Source organism: Macaca thibetana, chromosome 9 (genome assembly GCF_024542745.1).
Source record: "Macaca thibetana thibetana isolate TM-01 chromosome 9, ASM2454274v1, whole genome shotgun sequence".
In the NCBI taxonomy this organism is placed as follows: domain Eukaryota; kingdom Metazoa; phylum Chordata; class Mammalia; order Primates; family Cercopithecidae; genus Macaca; species Macaca thibetana.
In genome coordinates this window covers 17354133-17369300 of record NC_065586.1, presented here as the reverse complement: position 1 = coordinate 17369300, position 15168 = coordinate 17354133, and the positions used below count along the sequence as shown (strand labels likewise).

The 15168-nt window shown below is 42.2% G+C and overlaps 1 protein-coding gene and 1 pseudogene across 2 annotated transcripts in view; both read left to right on the top strand.

Annotated features, from left to right (window-relative positions):
• The window catches only part of TRDMT1 (tRNA aspartic acid methyltransferase 1), a 687969-nt gene that overhangs the window by 404287 nt on the left and 268514 nt on the right, over positions 1 to 15168 (top strand). The window lies entirely within an intron of this gene.
• LOC126963247 (40S ribosomal protein S12-like) lies at positions 8003 to 8522 on the top strand (annotated as a pseudogene). The gene has a single exon (XR_007728988.1). The product of XR_007728988.1 is annotated as a 40S ribosomal protein S12-like (transcript).

The following is a 15168-nucleotide window of genomic DNA, read 5'->3' as shown; positions in this document are numbered from 1 at the left end:
TAACACGGTGAAACCCCGTCTCTACTAAAAAATACAAAAAATTAGCCGGGCGAGGTGGCGGGCGCCTGTAGTCCCAGCTACTCGGGAGGCTGAGGCAGGAGAATGGCGTAAACCCGGGAGGCGGAGCTTGCAGTGAGCCGAGATCCGGTCACTATACTCCAGCCTGGGCGACAGAGCTAGACTCCGTCTCAAAAAAAAAAAAAAAAAAAAAAATTTAGCTGGGCATGGTGGTGTGCTCCTGTAATCCCAGCTACTCAGGAAGCTGAGGCACAAGAATTGCTTGAACCTGGGAGGAGGAGGCTGCAGTGAGCTGAGCTTGTGCCACTACACTCCAGCCTGGGCAACAGGGTGAGACTGCATCTCAAAAAAAAAGAATTTGGAAATAATGTTATAAAGGTCAAACGTAAGGCAGTTAAGGGATCAGGTGGGGTGACGGAGAGAATGTTGCTGCAGGGGGAATGTTAGAAAGTGTGAGCGTGACCATAGCTGGACAGAAGGATTCAAGGGAGATTTGCTATCTGTCTGTCCTTGATGTGGGGTAATTTTGCAATAACTGGCACGTGGTAGGCACTGGATGAACGTGTGTGGTTTCTGCATCACTTTGGTTATCTACAGAGCACCTAGTAAAATATATGTTGCGTGGTTCTGAAGATAATTTCAGACAGAGATGTAAGATTCCTGTGAGATTATTGCCTATGTATTTTGGGGCCCATCAGGGATGCCTGGCTGCACTGGAACAAGTGATCTATTTTGGTGTACAGAGTACAAAGGGGTGGGAGAGGCATGCCCCTTTTCTGTAGATGTCATGTTGTTCCAGGGATGCTGTCTGCTATTGTATTCTCATCAGAGTGGTGGTGGAAGAGAAAGGAAGAGCATCTAGAGACAATGCAAGTAACAACCCAGAAAAGACTGGAAAGAGAACTGCTAGTGTGTGAGAAGATTATTAATTTATTAAAAAGTATATTTGGACACCTGTAATGTAGCCCACACTGCACTAGACATGCAAAGAACCAAACAGACATGAGGTTTCTAGACTCATGGAGCTAGTTGGAGGAGGGAAGCATAAATTACTGAATCCCAGGAATATTAAGTTATGTGCAGGAAATGAAAATAGGATGCTACGAAAACATATGACAAGGAAACCAACTCTGGGGGATTCCAGAAGTTCCCCCCCAAGGAAATTATCAGGATTTCGAAAACAGGAGTGAGCAATTGTAAATATAGTGAATTTCACAAGCTTCCACTTATTTGTTTTAGCAAATGTTTGGAATTTCTGGGATAGCTGCTGTTTCTGGTGCAGTTTCAATGTTTCTGTCTAATTACTTGCTAATTTGGCTGCATAATTTATCAGGTCCGTATTTTTTGTTACCAAGCACTCCCTGAGTGTCTCCTTGGCTCCGGTGCAGCCAAATGAATGGCAACACTATTCTATTAAAAATTGCACCCATGCACATTTATTTCCTGTTACACTGAACGGGATTTTCATCATTTTCCAGTTGGCTGTATTCAAAGTGAAATTAGCATTGTGCATCATCCTATGTAGAACGTATTGTTCAATAATTTCTATCCTTTCTATCACTCGCTTCTCTATCTCTTAGCATGCTGAAAATTGTTCGGTATTTCTTGTTTATTTTTTGGAAATTTTAGCAAAATTCAGTTGACTTTTAAGTGATACTGAATCAGTGAAACCCAGTCATTCCAGGTAATTTTAAGTATCATTGACTGTAAAGACAGAGACACAGTATCGTCATTAAAGTAGAAGAAGACAAATTGTTACCCCTCAGAGTCAGTAAAATAGTTTTTTTACAGTCCGTTTCACTAAGTGTTTAGAATGTGTATTACCTGATTAATCAATGTGTCATGAACCATGACAATGTCAATGTATTCTCACTGTTCAGTACAGGGTTGGCAGCAAGAGGGAAGTAGAATTATTAAGGTCTATTTGCCATGAAGTAGTACATTATCAGGCTTATGATTAAAGTAGCTGTTGGCTACCATTTGGTAAAGAGAAGATCAGTATTATGGGAGGACAGAAAAGGATATATAAATTTTGTCTTTCTGATTCACAGTAATTGGATCTGACTGGCTAACTCTTGTCCCATAAAATAACTCTTAATTACTTGTGGGGTGGGGAGTGGTGCTTCAGGCAAAAATGTGGACCAGGGAATAAATTCATTATTTTGCACATCAAAAATGGTATTTCATAAATGTTTTAGAACAGTTGACTCTTTCAAATGTAAGCTTTTCCCTAAAGATTTTTAAATTTATTTTGTTCTTCAATATTCAGTTTTTTTTTCTCTTTTAGCGTGATTAAAGACTGTTTCTATTGGCTTAAAGATTGTCCTCTTGATTAAAAGTGAAAGAGTGATCTAATGTCACTGTTAGGTGTTCTACTTTATTGACACAGATTTAGGATTGAAATTACCTTTATGTATGAAATTATAAATTCTATATTATAATAAATAAAATCTATAGTATAGTCTATAATGCATTCTGAAAAGGGCTGTATAAAGCAAACACTTGCAGAATCTTTATTCTTCTCTACTTGTTTCCTTTTTACTTGGATGGCTGCGTACCCATGGAAAATGTTGTCATCAAGAGGAAATAAAATTAAAGGCCAGGCACAGTGGCACCTGCCTATTATCCCAGCACTTTGTGAAGCCAAAGAGGGACGATGACTTGAGTTCAGGAGTTTGAGACCAGCCTGGATACCATAGTAAAACCCCATCTCTACAACCTTTTTTTTTTTTTTTTTTTTTTTTTAAATTAGAAGGGCATGGTGGCACACTCCTGTAGTCCCAGCTAGTGGGGAGGCTGAGGCAGGAGGATCCCTTGATCCCAGGAGGTTGAGGCAGCAGTGAACTGTGATTGCACCACTGCACTCTAGCCTGAACAACAGAGCAAGACCAGTCTTAAAAAAAAATTAAGTTTAAGATCTGTTCTAATTTGTATGCATCCTTTTAATTCTAAGATCACACTCATTCAGGGCTAGTTAATTGGGCAATTTATGTACACAATTTTTTTGCATGCCTGTTAGAAGCACAGGTCAATTAAACTACATACTATACAATTTCTTTTGTATTATGAACTGTTGTAAATTGAATTTCCTGGGCAACACACTCTGGGATACAGATTTGTATATAGGACACTTATTAGGAAGTGCTCTCAGGAACAATGCCCATGAGGGAAACAGGACTAAGTAGCGGGAGAAGACAGATAGATCCTAATGCAGTTGCAGCAGAGGACTCAGCCAGTTCCATAGGGGGCTTGAGGCTAGCATGGCCCTCCCCAGTTGTGTTCCACCCCAGGTAAGGGGCTAGGCATCAGTCGGTCATGACGTGGCTGCCTCTCAGGAGCTGTGAGGTGGTTTGGCTCTGTGTCCCCACCCAAATCTCTTGTCAAACTGTCATCCCCATGTATCAGGGGAGGGGCCTGGTGGGATGTGATTGATCACGGGGTTGGATTTCCCCCTTGCTGTTCTCGTGTTCTGTTCTCATGACTGAGTTCTCATGAGATCTGATGGTTTAAAAGTGTGGGCACTTCCCCCTTTGCTCTCTGTCTTCTGCTGCCCTGTTAGAAGACACGCCGGCTTTCCCTTTGCCTTCCGCCATGACCGTAAGTTTCCTGAGGCCTCCCCCGTCAGGTGGAACTGTGAGTCAATTAAACCTCTTTTCTTTATAAATTACCCAGTCTCAGGTCATTCTTTATAGCAGTGTGACACCAATACAAGGTGTCACCTTGGAAGAGACAGTTCCTTTCACAGAGGACACCTGCGTGGGAAGGATCCAGTGGGGGCCATCAGTAGACAAAACTCCCAGTAGCTGGCAGGATGAAAATAGAGGGCCTGGGTGGCATGCACACAATGTATTCTCACTGTTCAGTACAGGGTTGGCAGCAAGAGAGGAGTAGAATTATTAAGGTCTATTTGCCATGAAGTAGTACATTATCAGGCTTATGATTAAAGTAACTGTTGGCTACCATTTGGTACAGAGGTTCTGTGCAGGTGTTATCAACTATTTCATGGTGCCTAAATCAGCCCCAGGGGGTATGTATCAGTATCTAGTCTCTAGATGACCCTTATAGAGTTTTTGAGTATGATCACATGCAATGCAAATATTCACATGACTTTCACCATAACAAAAACGTGCACTAGCTCTTTTATAAGGCACTTTAGAGTCTTTAGTCTTTGAGGTAATAATTTTTTTAAAAAGTTAACTATATCATGGTTATCATTTTAAAAACCTCCTTCTTATCTATTTGGAAAACGTGTGTCTATTTAAGCCTCCACCAAGTGGAAAAATTTTTTTAAGGAAATTCTGATGATATAAATGCAAATGAAAAAATAGGAAAGCATCTTTCAAATTAGCATGACTGCATGATATCAGAGTCAGAAAGGGTAGGTGGAAAAATAAAGTGTGTGTAAGAAAAATGTGTGCAAAACAATGGCTGTGAAGTTGTAAGAAGATTGTAGGAAAAAAGCTAAGGAATACAAGAACCTCCAATGTTTTTTGATAGCCATGTTTTAAACAAAAACAAGAAAGGGATATGATACTCATTGTTTGCAGCAGATTGAATATTGTTCCCCGAGGGTGGGGAAATCAGAACGGCTCCTTTTTTCTTCTGTCTATGACTTCCTTTTCAGAGACAATGATCTTCATACCGGAAACATCTAGCCATAAAGGAGGGAATGGAAACGCCGCTGTGTGGAGTTAGTCAGAAATCTTCCGGTCGTTTTTTTTCTTTTTTTTTTTGAGTTTTTTTGTTTTTGTTTGTTGTTTTGAGAGTCTTGCTCTGTTGCCCAGGCTGGAGTACAGTGGCACAAACATGATTCACTGCAGACTCGTCCTCCCAAGCTCAAGCCATCCTCCCACCTCAGCCTCCCAAGTAGCTGGGACCACAGGCGCACACCGCCACACCCAGCTAATTTTTAAATTTTTTGTATAGATTAAGTCTCACCATGTTGCCCAGGCTGGTCTCAAGCTCCTGGGCTCAAGCAATCTTCCTGCCTTGGCCTCCCAAAGTGCTGGGATTACAGGTGTGAACCACTGCACCCAGCCCCTCCAGTCATTTTAAGCAAATTTCATTCTCCAGATGGAGACAAATTACAGTCTGGTACTAAAGGTTGTTTACACGTATAATTTGATACTTATTACTGGTGATCATTAATGAATCACAGAGAAGAGGAGAGGTGATAGAAAATGACAAAGGAAACATGTTATTTTGATATGTAAAGGGAGGATAAAGATATATTTTGGAAACCAAAAATTGGTGAGAGTGACTTACATTTTTTAATTTATTTTTTGAGATGGAGCCTCGCTCTTATTGCCCAGGCTGGAGGGCAGTGGCACAATCTCAGCTCACTGCAACCTCTGCCTCCCAGGTTCAAGCACTTCTCCTGCCTTAGCCTCCCCAGTAGCTGGGATTACAGGTGCCTGCCACCACACTTGGCTGATTTTTGTATTTTTAGTAGAGACGGGGTTTCGCCATGTTGGCCATGCTGGTCTCAAACTCCTGACCTCAGGTGATTCACCTGCCTCGGCCTCCCAAAGTGCTGGGATTACAGGCATGAGCCACTGCTCCTGGCCAACTTGACTTAAATTATTGTAAACAATTAGAAAGGAAAATGATAACAATTGGAGGCCACATGTCTGGCTAACCTCATTTCTTGCTTTGGAGGGAAGCAAGGAGAACGCTTATAACAATAAGGGCCCTGTAGGTAAAAGCCATGGGTTTGAATCCTCCTTTTGTCATCCATCAGCCGAATGACAGTGGTCATGTCCTATGACCACCCAGAGCTTCAGTTTTCTCATATGTATGTAACCTTGTTGAAATCACAGGCCCCTGGCATTCAGCCCAGGCTGGTATTTCAGAAAACACAACTCAACATGCCAGAAAAAAAAAAAAAATTGCGTCCTTATTTTCCTCCTTTTTTTTTTTTTTTTTTTTTGAGACGGAGTCTCGCTCTGTCGCCCAGGCTGGAGTGCAGTGGCCGGATCTCAGCTCACTGCAAGCTCCGCCTCCCGGGTTCCCGCCATTCTCCTGCCTCAGCCTCCCAAGTAGCTGGGACTACAGGCGCCCACCACCTCGCCCGGCTAGTTTTTTTGTAGTTTTAGTAGAGACGGGGTTTCACTGTGTTCGCCAGGATGGTCTCGATCTCCTGACCTCGTGATCCACCCGTCTCGGCCTCCCAAAGTGCTGGGATTACAGGCTTGAGCCACCGCGCCCGGCCTTCCTTCTTCTTAAAGTACATAAACAGGGTTCCGGGCTGCACATGGTGGCACAAGCCTGTAATCCCAACACTTTAGGAGAATCACTTGAGCTCAGGAGCTTGAGACCAGCCTGGGCAACATAGCAAGACCCCATATCTGCAAAAAAATACAAAAAAAATTAGCTGACTTTGGTGGCACATCCTGTAGTCCCAGCTACCTGGCAGGCTGAGGTGGGAGGGCTGCTTGAGCCCAGGAGCTCCAGGCTGCAGTGAGCTTTGATCACACTGCTATACTCCAGCCTGGGTGACAGAGTGGCCCTAATTCAGAATCCTCATCTGTGCTACAATCCCATTTACTCTTCTCAGTTATTTATCTCCCACACCCTTTCCCAAACTCAAGTTTGACAAATGCTGAAAGAACTTTCTTACTTACACCTGGACTATACAGATTTCTTTCCCCTTCCTGCACTCCCTCCCCTACCTCCTCACATACACCTCTGTACTTTATTATTTTTGACTGACAACGGATTTCTCCAAGTCTTTCCCCTCCTAAGCCTTTCAGGTTCTATCTTCTATTAATTCCCTGTCAACCCTCTAACTCTGATGTGTGAAGAGCCCAGGACTGGTCTAGCTGAGACAGGTCTCCCTAGGAGACAGATGGGGCAGGAACAAAAGGAGAAGCAGGGAAGGCAATTAGGGGCTTATTTTGGCAGCCTGGAGCTGGGTGGAGAGTCTGAGATCAATTTCATTCTTTCAGTGAACATTCATTTTGTGCCAGGTCTGTGCTTGGTGCTGGAGAAGGTGCAGGGGGCATGCCAGACAAAAGCCTGCCCTCCTGGAGCTCATAGGGCTAAGTGGTAGGAAAGAAGTAGAAATAAATGCTGAGGGTGGGGTGGGAACGAGCTTTCCATAGGGAGCAGCAAAAGTCACTCTGACGGGCTGACATTTGAGTTAAGACCTGAAGGATGAACAAGAACATTCAAGGCAGAGGGAACAGCAGCCCTGAACCTGGCATATTTGAGAAGCAGAAAGAATGGATCATGTAGGGTGATAGGGTTTAGATGTTTGTCCCCTCCAAATCTCATGTTGAAATGTGAGCTTCAGTGTTAGAAGTGGGCCTCGTGGGAGGTGTTTGGGTCACAGGGGCAGATCCCTCATGAATGTCTTAGCAGTAATGAGTGAGTTCTTATTCTTTGAGTTCACACAAGATCTGGTTATTTCAAAAAGCCTGGCACTGTCTCCTCTCTCTCTCTCTTTCTCTACCCATATGATGTGCTGGCTCTCCTTTACCTCCTGCCATGATTATAAGCTTCCTGAGTCCCTCACCAGAAGAAGATGCTGGCACGATGCTTTGTTTACAGCCTGCAGAGCTGTGAGCCAAATAAACCTCTTTTCCTGATAAACTACCCAGTCTCAGGCATTTATTTATAGCAATGCAAATGGACCAATACAGACAGCAAAGGAGGAAATAGATCTACTAAGTCAGGTTATGTTGTAGGATGCATGCCTTGGTGAAGATTTGAGCTTTATTCTAATAATTAGTGAAGCCTCAGAAGGGTTCTGAGCAAGGGCATGACAATATGTCATGTATGACAAGTATGATTTAAGTTTTTAAAATAGTACTCTGATAGCTGCATAGAGAATGTATGGCAGTCAGGCAATCGAAGCACAAAGACTACTTATGGGGCCATGGCTTCCATCCAGACAAGAGCTGATGTACCTTGAATGAGGGCAGTAGAAGTACTGATAAAGAGAAGTAGATGGATTTAAGGCTGAATCGTCAAAAGCCTGGGTAGCTATTTCCCTGCCGCCGCGGAGTCGCGCGGAGGCGGAGGCTTGGGTGCGTTCAACATTCCGCTTCACCCGTAACCCACCGCCATGGCCGAGGAAGGCACTGCTGCTGGAGGTGTAATGGACGTTAATACTGCTTTACAAGAGGTGCTGAAGACCGCCCTCATCCACCATGGCCTAGCACGTGGAATTCGCGAAGCTGCCAAAGCCTTAGACAAGCGCCAAGCCCATCTTTGTGTGCTTGCATCCAACTGTGATGAGCCTATGTATGTCAAGTTGGTGGAGGCCCTTTGTGCTGAACATCAGATCAACCTAATTAAGGTTGATGACAACAGAAACTAGGAGAATGGGTAGGCCTCTGTAAAATTGACAGAGAGGGGAAACCCCGTAAAGTGGTTGGTTGCAGTTGTGTAGTAGTTAAGGACTATGGAAAGGAGTCTTAGGCCAAGGATGTTATCGAAGAGTACTTCAAATGCAAGAAATGAATAAATAAATCTTTGGCTCACAAAAAAAAAAAAAAAAAGCCTGGGTATAGGAGAGAAGAGAAGGAGAGGAATCAGAATGATAAATGTTTGGCTTGAGCAGTTCATTACCATCCACAGAAATGGGGAAGACTGGAAAAGAGAGAAGAAAGTCAAAGGTTGTGTTTTGGATATGCTACATTTGACAAGACTATTAGACGTCCAGTTGGAAATGTCAGATGGGCATTTTGACCATATAAATGAGTCTGGCGCTCAAGGGAGAGGTCAGAGCTGCACATATCAATCTGGGTGTCATCGCCAGAGAGATAGGACTCAAAGCCAGAGAGTGAAATGAGCTCACTTAGCTCTGGAGACAGCTGGAGAAGAAAAGAGGCTCTAGGAGCAAGTTCCAGGGTATTCCCACATTTAGAGGCTTGAAAGAGGAGCAGAAGCCAACAAAGGAGAGGCAGAAGGAGCAGTCAGGGATGCAGAAAGAAAACCAGGAGAGTGTGGTGTAGTTTTCAGGGAAGAGAGTGGTTGACTGGGTCAGGTGTTCTTGAAAGATCGAATAAGATAAGTGAGGCCCAGTGCAGTGGCTCACGTCTGTAATCCCAGCACTTTGGGAGGCTCAGGCAGGTGGATCACTTGAGGTCACAAGTTCAAGACCAGCTTGGGCAACATGGTGAGACCCTGTCTCTACTAAAAATACAAAAATTAGCTGAGCGTGGTGGCATACCTGTAATCCCAGCTACTCGGGAGGCTGAGGCGGCAGAATCACATAAACCCAGGAGGTGGAGGTTGCAGTGAGCTGATATCATGCCACTGCACTCTAGCCTGGGTGACAGAGCAAGATTCTGTCTCAAAAAAGAAAAAGATAAGTGAGGCGTCTATTGAATTTGGAACATGGGGGCTGTTGATGAGCTTGAGATGATCCATGTTGGGGTGAGAGATCCCTTTCTTTCCATTCTGGATGTTCGATAGTTGAGTCTGAGAAATAAACTAATAGATCACTTAACAAGAGAAAAGGCTAACATGTATATTATGTGTACGCGTGCATCCCAGGAAGCTGAGTGCCCAATGACCCAATGGCATTTAGAAGCTTATATACCCTTCTTCACAGGGAGAGGGAAGGGTGGGATGCAGACAATTTAGAGGAGGAGTAAATGAGTTTTAGGGAAGATGAATGGACCTGAAGAACAGATGGTAGTCTGAGACAAAGCCCATCTGGGCTCCTGGTATGGCATTAATTCTAGTCTTCTTTTCCTGGGATATGCTTCAGTCTTCTCCCAGTGGATGAGATACCCCGGGGAAGTTATTGACAATGATTGAGTATCTTAGGAGAACCCAGTGTTTAGGTAGGGAGGGACCTTTGGGGAAAGCCCTTCTCTGCATTTGCTGCTGGCACGTGCTCTCAGTTTGAAGTCCAAAGTGTCATATTTTGGGCTTTCATTTTCTGAGCCTCAGAAGCTACATTAGCCAGTTTTAAGTCTTCTAATGAGTGAATAAATTGTTGAGGAAGGGGAAGCAGTAATTTCAGATAATTTGTTAGAGTACTGGTACTTACAGGGAGGTAGAAAAATGAGTTGGGAGATGGAGAGGGATTATGGAGTCAAGGGAGGAGCGTGTTTGTGTGCTTGTGAGAAGGATAACCCTAGTTATGTAAGAGAAGGAAGAGATGAGGAGGTCAGTGATGTTAAGAAGGTGAGACGGGCAGGGGCCAGAGCATACTGGAGGCTACTGATTTTTGATGAGAGCAGGGACATTTTTTTCTATTGTAACATATGGTAAGATGAAAAACACAGGCACTATTAAGGACCGAATTCTGTCTCCCCAAAATTCATGTTGAGGTCCTGGTCCCAAATGTGACTATATTAGAAGATAAGGTCTTTAGGGAGATAATTCTATTTAAATGAGGTCATAGAGGTAGCCCTTAATTTGATAGGGCTGGTGTCTTTGTAAGAAGAAGAGACACCAGCACTCTCTCCCTCATGCATGCACCAAGAAAAGACTATGTGAGGACCCAGCCAGCAGGCAGCTGTCTGCAAGCCAGGAAGAGAGCCCTGACCAGGTACCAACCAAGCCAACACTGTGATGCTGGATTTTGAGCCTCCAGAATGTGAGATGAAAAATTTCTGTTGTTTAAGCCACTCATTTTGTGCTATTTTGTTATGGCAGCCCAAGCAGACTAAGACTGGCACAGAAACTTAGAGATGTTTAGATACAGTGGGAAGAGTATGAAAGTGTTGCTCCTCTGCAGGCTTCTATTTTCTCAATAAAGTATGAAGTGAGGTCATCAGCGGAGAGTGAGTGTGTTGGTGGGGATATGGGAGGTTGGAGAAGAAGGGAGAATAAATAACAATTTTTGAAAGAGGAAAATGAAATTTATTAGGAAAATATAGTAGGATTGCCAGGTATCCTTAAATGCCCATTTGAAGTTCATAGAGCTGAGTTTAGAGTGAAATCATTCAGGAGAGTTTCTCTAGCAGTATTTGGCTAGTCAGGGGTAGCCCCAAATGGCAGACAGTTGGGTACATCCATGGCTCCAAATTTGCCAGTCAAGGACAACAGAAAAAGAAACAAGAGCGATAAGAATGTTTTCAAGGTTGTGAGTTGGGAAAGGAGGGAAATGAAGATAGGAGGCATGTATTGGGCATGGGGGCTTCCCAATGAGATTAAAGAATCATTGCAGAGAGAATACTAGAGTAAGTGAGCTGGATAAATAGAATGTATTGACATTAACAGAGAGTGGTTGTTAATATATTCATATATTTCATATAATGAATAATATATTCATTATATGAAACTAGTGATAAAAAATACCCACTTCACAGGATTATTCCAGGGAACAAATTGAAATACTTGATAAACTATAATGTGAGTTATCAGTCTGGTAACTAAAGTAATGTAGCAGATATAACAGATCTTGATTTCTTCAGGCCATTCTACTACAACTATCATGAACAAAATCATAATATGTAAATGATAACATGCTAACTGGATTTATGACCATTGAAGAAGAATATCAAAATTGTTTGCTCTGCTTATTTTTAGCTCTGGCCCAATTCTAGGACCATTCCCTTGTCAAAATGGTCAGTGTTTCTGTGTAAGACAACCCTTTGTGTGAGAAATTTCAGAGTGGTGCGTTGTGGAAGCAAGCCATTTGGTGTTTGCCAGGTATCAGCAATGATTAGACAGAAGCGGTGTCAAAGAACTATAATTTTAATTTCAGGAATTTTAAGCAAATAGTTGGAGGAACTGAAGAAATTTAGACAGTCTGTATTTCTTATATCTTGAATTGCTCAAGCAGAATGAGAATGTGATAAGACTCGTAAATTCCAAATTACATTCAATTGTATCTAATAAAGAGATTTAAGAAGTTGAGAAAATATATGTTATTACTGGGAAAGAAATAGAAAGTTAAGCAAAAAAAAAAAAAAAAAAAGGAGAAGAAAAGATAGTAAGTAGTTGAACTAAATAGAAGCATTCAATGCCCAAGGAAAAAGTCCACAGCCGTAATAAAAATAATCATCCTGAATATTATATTCCTTGAATTTAAAAATGCATTCAATCTTTGATAGAGTTGAAAAAGAGATGTTTTAGATAACAAAATGCTAGCACTGTGTAAACACTGATCTCAAATTCTCCTTAGTTCTCTTACACTAATATGCACTTATATGGCTTTATAGATGCTTAGAAGTACTTACTGATCCATATATACTTTTATCTTTTTTTTTAATTGATGCATAACAGATGTACATTGTTTTGGAGTACACATGACAATTTAATACATTTGTATAATTTGTAAATACCAAATCAGTATACTTGGGATATCCATTACTTTAAGTATTTGTCTTTTCTTTATGCTAAAAACATTCCCCTTTTTCTCTTGTAGCTATTTTGAAATGTACAATAGATGGTTGTAAACTATAATTACCCTGCTGATGTATCTAACATTAGGTCTTATTTCTTCTGTCATATTATATATTACCATATATACTTTTAAGTACTTACAGATATTTAGCCATTCCTGTAAAATTCTTGTAGTAAAAGTTCCTACAGACCTGAATATTAGGAAAATGCAGGTTTAGACCTAAAAAGGGTACCCTGATGCCGCCACTGATGTAGCAGTGGCTGGCTCCCCTAGGCTCAAATAATGCATTGACCTTTGGAGGGCAGCCAAGTGGAGCTCACGCAGGTTAATTTCCATGCAAGGCCTTGCTAGATCACATCATATCCCCTGCCTATTGCCAGACACTTAATCCAGGAATAGTATGGTTTGAGGAGCCCCTCTCTGTCAAAAATTTGGTACCTGCTTCACAGTCAGAATCCCAACTTTAGTGCCTTTGATTGGATTAATAATTTCTCTGAGCTCTAGGTCTGGGGACTGGGCTTGCCTTGGCAGTTGGGTTAGTCAGTGGGATAGGATGTGGCTCTGGAGTTGGGGTGGCTGGAGGTTGGAGGGCCTGGGGTGGGGGACAGGCTAGCAGGGAGAGCAGGCATTGTCCTAACAGAAGCCCAAAAGTGTGTGATGTGAGGATAATCACAGCGATTGTTAACCATGGTCAAGAAGGATCCCCAAAGATGAATGCTGACAATGGCAAATCTGTTCAGCTGGAGCGGGGGCAGAGGTTGAGATGGGGCAAGCATGGGCAGGCTAGGAAGGCAAGAGGGGCCACAGCGCAGCGAGAGGGCCTCAAATGATTGCAGCCATCTGACCAGGCTGGCCACAGCTCTCTTTGGTTTTGCTTAAAGACAACCGAGTTGGGAGTGAGGGCAGAAAAAAAAAACGTTCCTTAAAAGCATTTTCTGAAATGCAAATATATGTTCATCATGAGGTGTGAAACATTAAAAACTCATTAGAACTCATTGCCATGCATGATCCTGCTCACAAAGCCTAGTTTTATAGAGGAATAGGAAATAGGGCTAGGAATTAAAGAATAAGAACACATATCCTCCAGGTGGAAGGTGCTTTAGAGGGAAACCTGAGATATCTTGGAAAAGAGTCTTGCAGGCAAATAGAGACAAAGCACCTGGGCTCTGCCAAGTTAGAATGAAGACAGCAAAGCAAAAGAAAATCTGCAACAAGACAAAGTAGCTCCAACTTAACTAGATGCAGGTTATTCCAAATTGTAAGTGAAATAACAGTAGGGCATTTTATCAGCTGGGAAAGTTGGAATAAGCAGATAGAAGATTAATACACTTTCACGCAATCAAGAGCTCAAGTCTGGGCCGGGCGCAGTGGTTCATGCCTGTAATCCCAGCACTTTGGGAGACCGAGGCGGGAAGATCACCTGAGGTCGGGAGTTCGAGACCAGCCTGGCCAACATGGCGAAACCCCTTCTCTACTAAAAATACAAAAATTAGCTGGGTGTGGTGGTGGGCTGTAATTTCAGCTACTAGGGAGGCCAAGGCAGAAGAACTGCTTGAACCTGGAAGGCAGAGGTTGCAGTAAGCCGAGATTGCACTGCACTCCAGCCTGGGCGACAAGAGTGAAATTCTCTCTCTCTCTCTCTCTCTCTCTCACACACATACACACACACACACACACACACACACACACACACACACACACACACACACACACACACACAGAGAGTTCAAGTCTTTTGGGTAGGGTAATTGCTTCTGAGTTGTCTGAAATGACACATGATTGACTGCTCTTGTCAGAACTGACCACCACATTCAAGTAATTTTATTCCATCTTTTTTGAGGATCATTGTTTTGTGTGTTTCCTGGTTGAAATTCATCTGTAATTAATTGTATTGCTTCATTTTGTGATTGATAGGTCCCTTGGGATGCTCTGCTAACCCTTCCTAATTGCAGTTTACCTAAGCACAGTAAATTTGGTTAGCCAATTCTCTTACTCTTCCATTAAATATTAATGAGTACACTTGAGTAACATCATTTTCAATACTGTAAAATCTCAATTAAATAGAATAAACAAGGATTGAGTTTTTCTAGTTAATTAAATCTTATAATTAGCTGAAGCTTAACCAGGGGACCTTTTGGTTCGACATCCTCCTGGTGATGTTTTTTTCTAGAATGTCTTATTTACCATCTGATCCACTCCTGATTTTAATTTTCCCGGATGAGTTACCATCTCGCAATACCTCATGCTTAGTTGTCTCTTACTCATTCATTCATTTGTTCACATTTATTAGGAGGCTACTAATAGACGAGGAAGTCATAACCAGAGACAGACATGAAAACGGTAAAATAGCAGATTGGTTCTTTCAACAAATTCTAGTTTATAGTTTTTCATTATTGTCTTAGAAAGCATGGGTCATAGAAAAAAAAAAGTCTTGGTCGATGGAGAGATTCTTGTGTGCTTCCTGTTAACTGAGTGAAGTAGTTTTCCCCTTTGCCTTTCAGAATTTTGAAAATCATCATTATTTTTTGACAGGGCCTTTGCCTCATTTATAAAATTGTCCCAGTACGATGAGACATTTCACTTGCTATTTATACTTTATTGTGACATACTCATCTTGCCATTTCATTTCATATTTAAGGTGCACGCAAATGTTTGGGTGTGATTTCTGAAAGATTTTTTGCACTAATCTTTGTTCTGATGACACTCAGCTGAACTCTACAAATAACCCCCAAACAGTCTTTAGATGATACACAGACACTCACCAGTTTTGAATGTTAAGCCAGCAAATTAGGACTTTGTTCACTCCTCACATATGTCTGACAACTAGCTTTTGTAGT